This window comes from Camelina sativa, chromosome 8, assembly GCF_000633955.1.
Source record: "Camelina sativa cultivar DH55 chromosome 8, Cs, whole genome shotgun sequence".
In the NCBI taxonomy this organism is placed as follows: domain Eukaryota; kingdom Viridiplantae; phylum Streptophyta; class Magnoliopsida; order Brassicales; family Brassicaceae; genus Camelina; species Camelina sativa.
In genome coordinates, this window is record NC_025692.1 from 9894921 (window position 1) to 9903922 (window position 9002).

Here is a 9002-nt window from a genome sequence, read left to right on the forward strand (position 1 = left end):
TCATCTACACCTCTCGATGGTAAAACACCCTAGATCTAATCTCACCCTCTCGGTTTGTTGATAGCATTATGAACACCAATCTAGAAGGGAATTTATAAAACATAAACAATCAAACTAAGACATCCTAACCGATCAGGAACACAAAATCGTCTATCCCATCCCTAGAAACTCTACTTCACTACTCAGATTTCATCGCAGAAAACATAAAAACATAGAAGAACAAAAATTGCATTGTATTAAAATATAAAGTAGAAGGGAAGAGTGCAGAGTGGAAATCTAAAAGAATAACAAAAAGAAGTAATTTAAATCCTAACAAAGATAGAAAAAATGTTTGAGTTGCTCAGTTTCTCTCCCAGAAGCTCTCGCTCTCTGTTCCAGGGTCTGCGGCGTGCTAGAGCGAGAGGAAGAAGAGGTGGGTTTATATATGGAAACCCATTAACCCTAGCTTCCCAGTCCTGCCCGAGGGTCTGCTCGATGGGGTGCACGAGGATGTGCTTGGGTTGCTCTTCGGGTAGGTCATCGGATTGTTCTTTCTGTTCTTAGATCCTCTTCGATCGGGTTGGTGTTTGGACTGTTCTTCCTGCTCCATAGCTCCTTCGGGTACATGCTCGGATTTGACCTTGTTTCTCCCCGTTTTTGGCTCTTAAGCACTTTTTTCATCCAAAATATGCAAATGCAAGAATGCAACACCCTAAATGGCCTAAATGTGGATTCCTACAGTAAATGACCTAAAAATGCTAAGTTTAAGATAGAAACAATGCAAAATACGGACAAAAAGTGATGCTTAAAACATGTAAATTAGAGAGTTATCATCTGCCCTAGTGTATCACTGTGGGGAGCGCCAGTGTTATTTGTCAAGAAGAAGGATGGGAGTTTCCGGTTGTGTATTGATTACCGGGGTTTGAACCGGGTCACTGTGAAGAACAAGTATCCTCTTCCTAGGATCGATGAGTTGTTGGATCAGTTGAGAGGTGCTACATGGTTCTCCAAGATAGATCTGGCATCAGGTTATCATCAGATGCCGATAAATGAGGCAGATGTGAGAAAGACTGCATTCAGGACGAGGTATGGGCATTATGAGTTTGTGGTGATGCCTTTCGGGTTGACTAACGCACCAGCAGCGTTTATGAGATTGATGAACAGCGTGTTTCAGGAGTTTCTGGACGTGTCTGTCATCTTTTTCATCGACGATATCCTGGTTTACTCTAAGAATCCTGAGGAGCATGCAGTGCATTTGAGAGCAGTTCTGGAGAAGCTGTGTGAGCAGAAGTTGTTTGCTAAGCTGAGCAAGTGTAGTTTCCGGCAGCGGGAGATGGGTTTTCTAGGTCATATTGTGTCTGTAGATGGGGTTTCTGTGGATCCGGAGAAGATCCAGGCTATTAGAGATTGGCCTAGACCGCAAAATGCCATGAACATCAGGAGTTTTCTTGGGTTGGCAGGTTACTACAAGAGATTTGTGCAGGGTTTTGCGAGCAGAGCACGTCCTATGACTAAGTTGACAGGGAAGGATGTTCCTTTTGTTTGGTCACAGGAATGTGAGAAGGGCTTTGCAAGCCTTAAGGAGATGTTGACTACTGCGCCAGTGTTGGTTTTGCCTGAGTAGGGAGAACCCTATGTGGTGTATACAGATGCATCTAGAGTTGGTTTGGGATGTGTATTGATGCAACATGGGAAGCATGAGGGCAACTATCTTACTCATGATTTGGAGATGGGTGTTGTAGTTTTTGCCCTGAAGATATGGAGATCTTATCTTTATGGTGCAAAGGTACATGTGTTTACAGATCATAAGAGTCTGAAATATATATTCACTCAGTCCGAGCTAAATTTGAGGCAGAGGCGGTGGATGGAGCTTGTGGCAGATTATGATTTGGAGATAGCTTATCACCCTGGTAAGGCTAACTCGGTTGCAGACGCTCTGAGTCGGAAGAGGGTAGCTTCGGCTCAGGAGCAGGATATGGAGTCTCTGATAGGAGAGATTAGTGCGTTGAGGTTGTGTGCAGTGTCTCAGGAGCCGTTGGGTTTGGAGGCAGTTGATAGAGCGAAACTGTTGAGCAGAGTACGATTGGCTCAGGAGAGACNAGAAGGATGGAGCTAGTTGGGTCGCGAGGTGCGATGTGTGTCAGCTAGTGAAGGTTGAGCATCAGGTTCCAGGAGGGTTACTAAAGAGTCTTCCCATTCCAGAGTGGAAGTGGGATATGATTATTATGGACTTTGTGGTGGGTTTGCCAGTGTCCAGGACGTTTGATGCTATTTGGGTCACTGTGGACCGGTTGACTAAGTCGGCACATTTTCTGGCCATTAGGAAGACTGATGGAGCAGCGGTCTTAGCTAAGAAGTATGTGAAGGAGATAGTCAGGTTGCATGGGGTGCCAGCGAGCATTGTGTCTAATAGGGATTCTAAGTTCACTTCGGTGTTCTGGAGAGCGTTTCAGGCAGAGATGGGCACTAAAGTGCATATGAGTACAGCTTATCATCCCCAGACATATGGACAGTCAGAGAGGACGATCCAGACGCTGGAGGATTTGCTGAGTATGTGTGTGTTGGATTGGGAAGGCCATTGGGCAGATCACTTGAGCTTGGTAGAGTTTGCTTACAGCAAAAGTTACCAGGCGAGTATTAGGATGGCTCCTTACGAGGCTTTGTATGGGAGGCCGTGTCGTACACCGTTATGCTGGACTCAGGTGGGGGAGAGGAGCATTTATGGGGCAGATTTTGTTTAGGAGACCTCAGAGAAGATTCGAGTTCTCAAGCTGAACATGAAGAAAGCTCAGGATCGGCAGAGGAGTTATGCCGATAGGAGGATGAGAGATCTTGAGTTTCAAGTAGGAGACAGAGTGTACCTCAATATGGCTATGTTGCGGGGTCCGAAAAGGTCATTATCTGAGACTAAGTTGAGTCTGAGGTATATGGGTTCGTTCAGAGTGATTGAGCGGGTGGGACCGGTTGCATATAGGTTGGAATTGCCAGAGGTTATGCGTGCGTTTCACAAGGTTTTCCATGTTTCAATGTGGTGGAAGTGTCTCCGTGAGGATGATCAGTTGTTAGCTAAGATTCCTTAGGATCTTTAGCCTAACATGACTTTGGATGCGAGACCAGTGAGGGTTCTCGAGAGGAGGATCAAGGAACTTTGGAAGAAGAATATTCCTTTGATGAGAGTCCTATGGGACTGTGATGGTGTTGAGGAGCAGACTTGGGAGCCAGAGGCGGGGATGAAGGCAAGGTTCAAGCAGTAGTTCGAGAAGCAGGTCGCGACTTGAACTTGTCTAGCCTGGTCCCAGTTATAGTCTGTGGCTGGAGCGGGAATGGAGTATTCCAGCCCATCTCTCTTGTTTACTTGGTCGCTTAGGGGTGGTTGCTTGTGTGACTAAGTAACAAGATGAGGTGGTTTTCGAGGTACGAAATTTCCATGAGGCGGTGGTTTGAGGGAAAGTTTCCTNACGATCCAGACGCTGGAGGATTTGCTGAGTATGTGTGTGTTGGATTGGGAAGGCCATTGGGCAGATCACTTGAGCTTGGTAGAGTTTGCTTACAGCAAAAGTTACCAGGCGAGTATTAGGATGGCTCCTTACGAGGCTTTGTATGGGAGGCCGTGTCGTACACCGTTATGCTGGACTCAGGTGGGGGAGAGGAGCATTTATGGGGCAGATTTTGTTTAGGAGACCTCAGAGAAGATTCGAGTTCTCAAGCTGAACATGAAGAAAGCTCAGGATCGGCAGAGGAGTTATGCCGATAGGAGGATGAGAGATCTTGAGTTTCAAGTAGGAGACAGAGTGTACCTCAATATGGCTATGTTGCGGGGTCCGAAAAGGTCATTATCTGAGACTAAGTTGAGTCTGAGGTATATGGGTTCGTTCAGAGTGATTGAGCGGGTGGGACCGGTTGCATATAGGTTGGAATTGCCAGAGGTTATGCGTGCGTTTCACAAGGTTTTCCATGTTTCAATGTGGTGGAAGTGTCTCCGTGAGGATGATCAGTTGTTAGCTAAGATTCCTTAGGATCTTTAGCCTAACATGACTTTGGATGCGAGACCAGTGAGGGTTCTCGAGAGGAGGATCAAGGAACTTTGGAAGAAGAATATTCCTTTGATGAGAGTCCTATGGGACTGTGATGGTGTTGAGGAGCAGACTTGGGAGCCAGAGGCGGGGATGAAGGCAAGGTTCAAGCAGTAGTTCGAGAAGCAGGTCGCGACTTGAACTTGTCTAGCCTGGTCCCAGTTATAGTCTGTGGCTGGAGCGGGAATGGAGTATTCCAGCCCATCTCTCTTGTTTACTTGGTCGCTTAGGGGTGGTTGCTTGTGTGACTAAGTAACAAGATGAGGTGGTTTTCGAGGTACGAAATTTCCATGAGGCGGTGGTTTGAGGGAAAGTTTCCTAAATAGAAGTTTCTAAAAGTGGAAAGTTTCCAGAAGTGGAAAGTCTAAAAATGGAAAGTTTTATGTGAATTAGAATTTGTCCATTTTTAGGGGGTGTGAGCCTTGGGGAGGCTAGTGTGGCCTTTGTGCCGGACTGTTTAGCCATTGTGTGGTCTTTGTGGCGAGCTGTTTAGCCATTGTGTGGCCTTTGTGGCAGGTTGTTTAGCCATTGTGTGGTCTTTGTGGTGGGCTCTTTAACCATTGTGTGGCCTTTGTGGCGGGCTTCTTAGCCAATTGTGTGGCCTTTGTGGCGGGCTGTTTAGCCAGAGTTGCTTGTTTAGGCGGTCCTTCGGGACAAGTGGTCTTCGTGACGGTCCTTCGGGATGAGTAGCCTTGGTGGCGGTCCTGTTTAGGACATTTGTTTGGCCTTTGTGGGGGTCCTGTTGAGGACATTTGTTTGGTCTTGGTGACGGTCCTGTTTAGGACATTTGCTTGGCCTTTGTGGTGGTCATGTTCAGGACATTTGTTTGGCCTTTGTGGCGGCCCCAGTGGCAGTGAGATGATCCATGTGTGGTCATTAGTATTCCAGTGAGGGGATATGTGGTTGGTAGGACATTGTGTTGTTTTACGCAAGCCACGGGGAGGAAACATGGGTAGGGATAGGCCTCAGACGTGTTCAGAATTGTTTGCTCGCGACTCTTGGGGGACTTTAGTTCTCCTAGTACTACCATATTTGGAGACTTTGTGGCTTGGGAATATGGTTGGTATATTAACTTCGGATGACGATCCGGGGGCGCGCTGTAGGGTGGAAACCCGAGAGACGAATATTGGACTTCCTTATATACTTGGCATGCGGGTTTAGACGCGATGAGGAGCCAACATTATGGCATGCAGACTTAGGTCTGATGAGGAGCCAATAAAAACTCAAGGTTTAGGCCTATGAGTAAAGGAAAGTCCAAAATTCGAGAGAAAATAATGCCTGGAGCGTGAGTCTATCGCCTAGAGGTGACTTTCCGTAGATCGGTCGGAGAGCCCGCCACAAATCCTTGGCTGATGGATGTTCGAGATTCGAGGACGAATCTATGTTGGTGGGGGAGAATTGTAACATCCGCGAACCGAAATCCCGGTTTAGGGGTTGAATCGGTTGATGCAAGGTTGGTTTTCTGCAGACGAGTTTAAGTTAAACGCTGCGTTTTGGGTTAGGAAAGCCCTTAACTCGAGGTGTCTCATTAGTGGGGTTTAGCCGCTTTTGTGAGCAAAAAAAAGAGAGAAAAAGTTCCCTAAGTGTTCTTGAGTGTTCTTGGTGATTTCTGGTGACTGGAGGCGTTTCCTGTAGAGATCTGTAGCTGAAATCGTTGTAGGAGCTTCCTAGGAGCGTGTTCTTGCTTGTTTAAGATTCAGAAACTTCTTGGCAAAGGTAAGTGCATGACCATGGCTTGTTATGTGTTGTTAGGCTTGCTAGATTGTTATTTGGGACATTAGGAAGCTTTCTTGTGGCTTGGGATCGAGTTTTGTGGTTGTAGGAACGAAGATCCAGCGAGAAGCTTCGAGGAAAAATGATGCTCGGCATGTGCATCGATCGATGCACTTTGTGCGTCGGTCGATGCAAGTGCGAGGACGGCGCGTAAAACCTTAGGGTTTTCGTGCTATGTCGAGCATGTGTCGGTCGATGCAATGGGAGTATCGGTCGATGCAAGTGAATCTTGCATTGGTCGATGCATATCATGCGTCGGTCGACACAACCCCAACTGGTGTCGGTCGATGCATGTTTGGTGTCGGTCGATGCATGCAGATTCCTGGTTTGTTATTGTTGATTGTTGATTGTTGGTTGATGGTTAGAGATGTCTCTATTGCTTGTGTGTATAACCCAGTAGATAGGAGGATTGCCTTAGTGAGTGTTTATAAAATACTCATGCATTGCAATTTGTGTTTGTGGTGCAGGTATAGGCAAAGTGTGATCGTGGAATCAAGGCAATGAAGAGGAGGATGTTCTAGGGACTCGATTGGTTGTTGTCTGGCATTGCTAGGTTGCTAGAGCTGGGTCATTAGAAACATTGCTAGGTTGCTGGTTCTATGATTCATGTTGGTTGATTTTTGGATATTGTTTATGTGATAATTATTGGATTATTATTGGATATTGGTATTGGTTATTTCCGCTGTCGGTTGTGACTGTGGTTAGGTGGCTAGTGGATATGGGACCACTAGTTGTAGTTTATTTATTATTATTATTATTATTATTTATTATTTATTATTTATATATTTTAAAAAAACGGGTCGGGACGTTTCAGTGGATAATACTCGTATAGGTCAAAATGCGGTTGTTTTGTAAGTTGAAAGTGTTATTAACGCTAATGCTTATTTGTGGAGACCAAGTTCCGAAATATATTTGATGGGTAAAGCACTGAATGTGAAAATCGCATGACCAATCCAAAGGATAGACTACATACATGCACTTTAAGAAATACTGAGAAAGTCTACTCAGGTATGATAGTCTTTTTGGATACATTATTGTGTTAGAGTTTTGATTTTGCTGTGATGGATGTTTAATAGTAGTTTTGATGTTTTTGGGTGCTATAGAGTGCTACAAGTACCAACACCAATATTAGGAAAGATGCAAAGAAGAAGTGCATCTTGTTAGAGTGTAATAAATCTGGACGCAGAGTAGCAGAAGGCAGAGTGTGTTCTACTAATCCTACAGATGTTGTCCATCACGTCCCATTAGGTCTGAATATCAGCAAGGTCTGGGTAGAAGTTTCGAAGATTGGTACTGCAAGTGTATGGAGACCAAATTCATAAATCCAATACATTTCTGATGCAATCGGCTCAATAGTGGCATGGCCAAATGATAAACTCCTTTGAGTGAGACGTTTTAGGCTATCCGTTTAATTAGCTGCAACTTTGTAACATCCACCCAAAAAAAAGTAATCCTTCTCGAATCAAACGTTTTAGGCTAAGTACTTGCTGTAAAAAACGAGATAATTAAGCATGTTTCTTTCATGTGTTTAATATTTTAATAGGTATTTCTCTTTTTAATACTAGAACTATGCTCATGAATAACATATTAATGAATTACAAATTTTACAAACGATATAACCGACCAATAACAAAAATTGAAAAATAAACGTCAATGCTAATTATAACAAGTTAAAAACAAATATGAAAATGTAAAAAGTTCATATTTTATAGCTAATTTTTATTGTCACATAATATTTAACTACATATATATATAACTAATCAATATATTTGTTTTATTTTTCAAATAATGAAATATGTTTTTGAAATATTGAATCCTAAACCCTAGGGTTTAGAATAGTTGGGTGAATATTTTCATATTCACCTATGAAAATATTTTATTATTTACGCAATAAAACAATTTTATAATTAAATTAGTTACAAGATATAAGAAATATATAATAACATAAATAAGATTAAATTTTTATATTTAGAATATAGAAATTAGTTGTAATATTTGGTAAGAGCTGAAGAATATTTATTCTTTTATCAACAGTTTTACATTGTGTTGTATAGTTTTAATATTAAAATAAATTGAATCAAAATAAAGATCTTATTCATATTTATCTAAGACTAATTATAACACATTTTTATTTCATAATTGTAATGTATACATTTTAATTTAAGAAATATATGATTAAAATGCAAAAAGTAAAATAGTTAACACAGAGCCAATAGAAATAGATCATCAGGATTGATGACATGGCATTTAGTCTCACCATAAGATCAAATTAGTGCCCTCTAATCTAAACCCTTCAATTATTTTGAGCTTTCTTTAACATCTCCGTGTCATTTCTTTTGTTCTCACCGTGAGATGCGACGACTCTTGCTCTTCTCTTCCATCACGGTGTGACGACACCGATCTATTCCACCATCTAAGATGGAGATGCGACTCTTGCTCCTCTCTACCGTCGGATTTACTTCCATAATCGACGAAAGGTTATGGTTCAAGTTTTATTCTTTCTTTTACTCATCGACGAAAGATTATGGTTTCCAATTTTAACTCTTTCTTTTACTCATCGACCATTATGTTTTATTCAGGGAATTGCAGTTCCGAAAGGATATCGCTGTTCACTTTATTGTTCATATGGCCTAAACAAAAAATAGGTTAGAACACTTTGTTGTTTGTATGTCCATTAATTAAGATGGTCATATTATAATATCTATGTTCTTATTTGTGTTTTGTTGATTTTGATGTTCTTATGTGTTCTTCGAGAAGAAGAAGAAGAAGGAGAAGAAGAAAAAGTCAAAAAATGAGAAGTTGTATTAATTTTTATACTTTTTAATGGATTTAAGATTTCATGTTGGGTTTCGAATTATCTTTTTGTTGGGCTAATAGGCCTCTTTTTAGTGTAAAAAGTGAATCCCTAAATCTTATTGAAATCTTATTTTTGTAATAATTTTCCCTACATTACAACTTAATAAAAAAGCATAAAAAATAAATTTAAAATACGATCAAATCTGGTAATCAATTGCATTTTGTCAATGTTATAATAGAATAGAATACTTGCTACAAAAAAAAACCGTACTAGATAATATAACTGCTATAGATAATTTCAGTATAATAACATACGCAACAGGCTCTATTAAAATAAAAAAACGCTGCGCATAAAATTAGAATAATAACATATTTGTACAA

At 41.7% G+C, this 9002-nt stretch overlaps 1 long non-coding RNA gene across 1 annotated transcript; it reads left to right on the plus strand.

Moving 5' to 3' along the window:
• LOC104706840 lies at nucleotides 8131-8755 on the plus strand. The gene is made up of 3 exons (XR_754499.2): nucleotides 8131-8302; nucleotides 8405-8470; nucleotides 8583-8755. It is a non-coding gene; the product is annotated as an uncharacterized LOC104706840 (long non-coding RNA).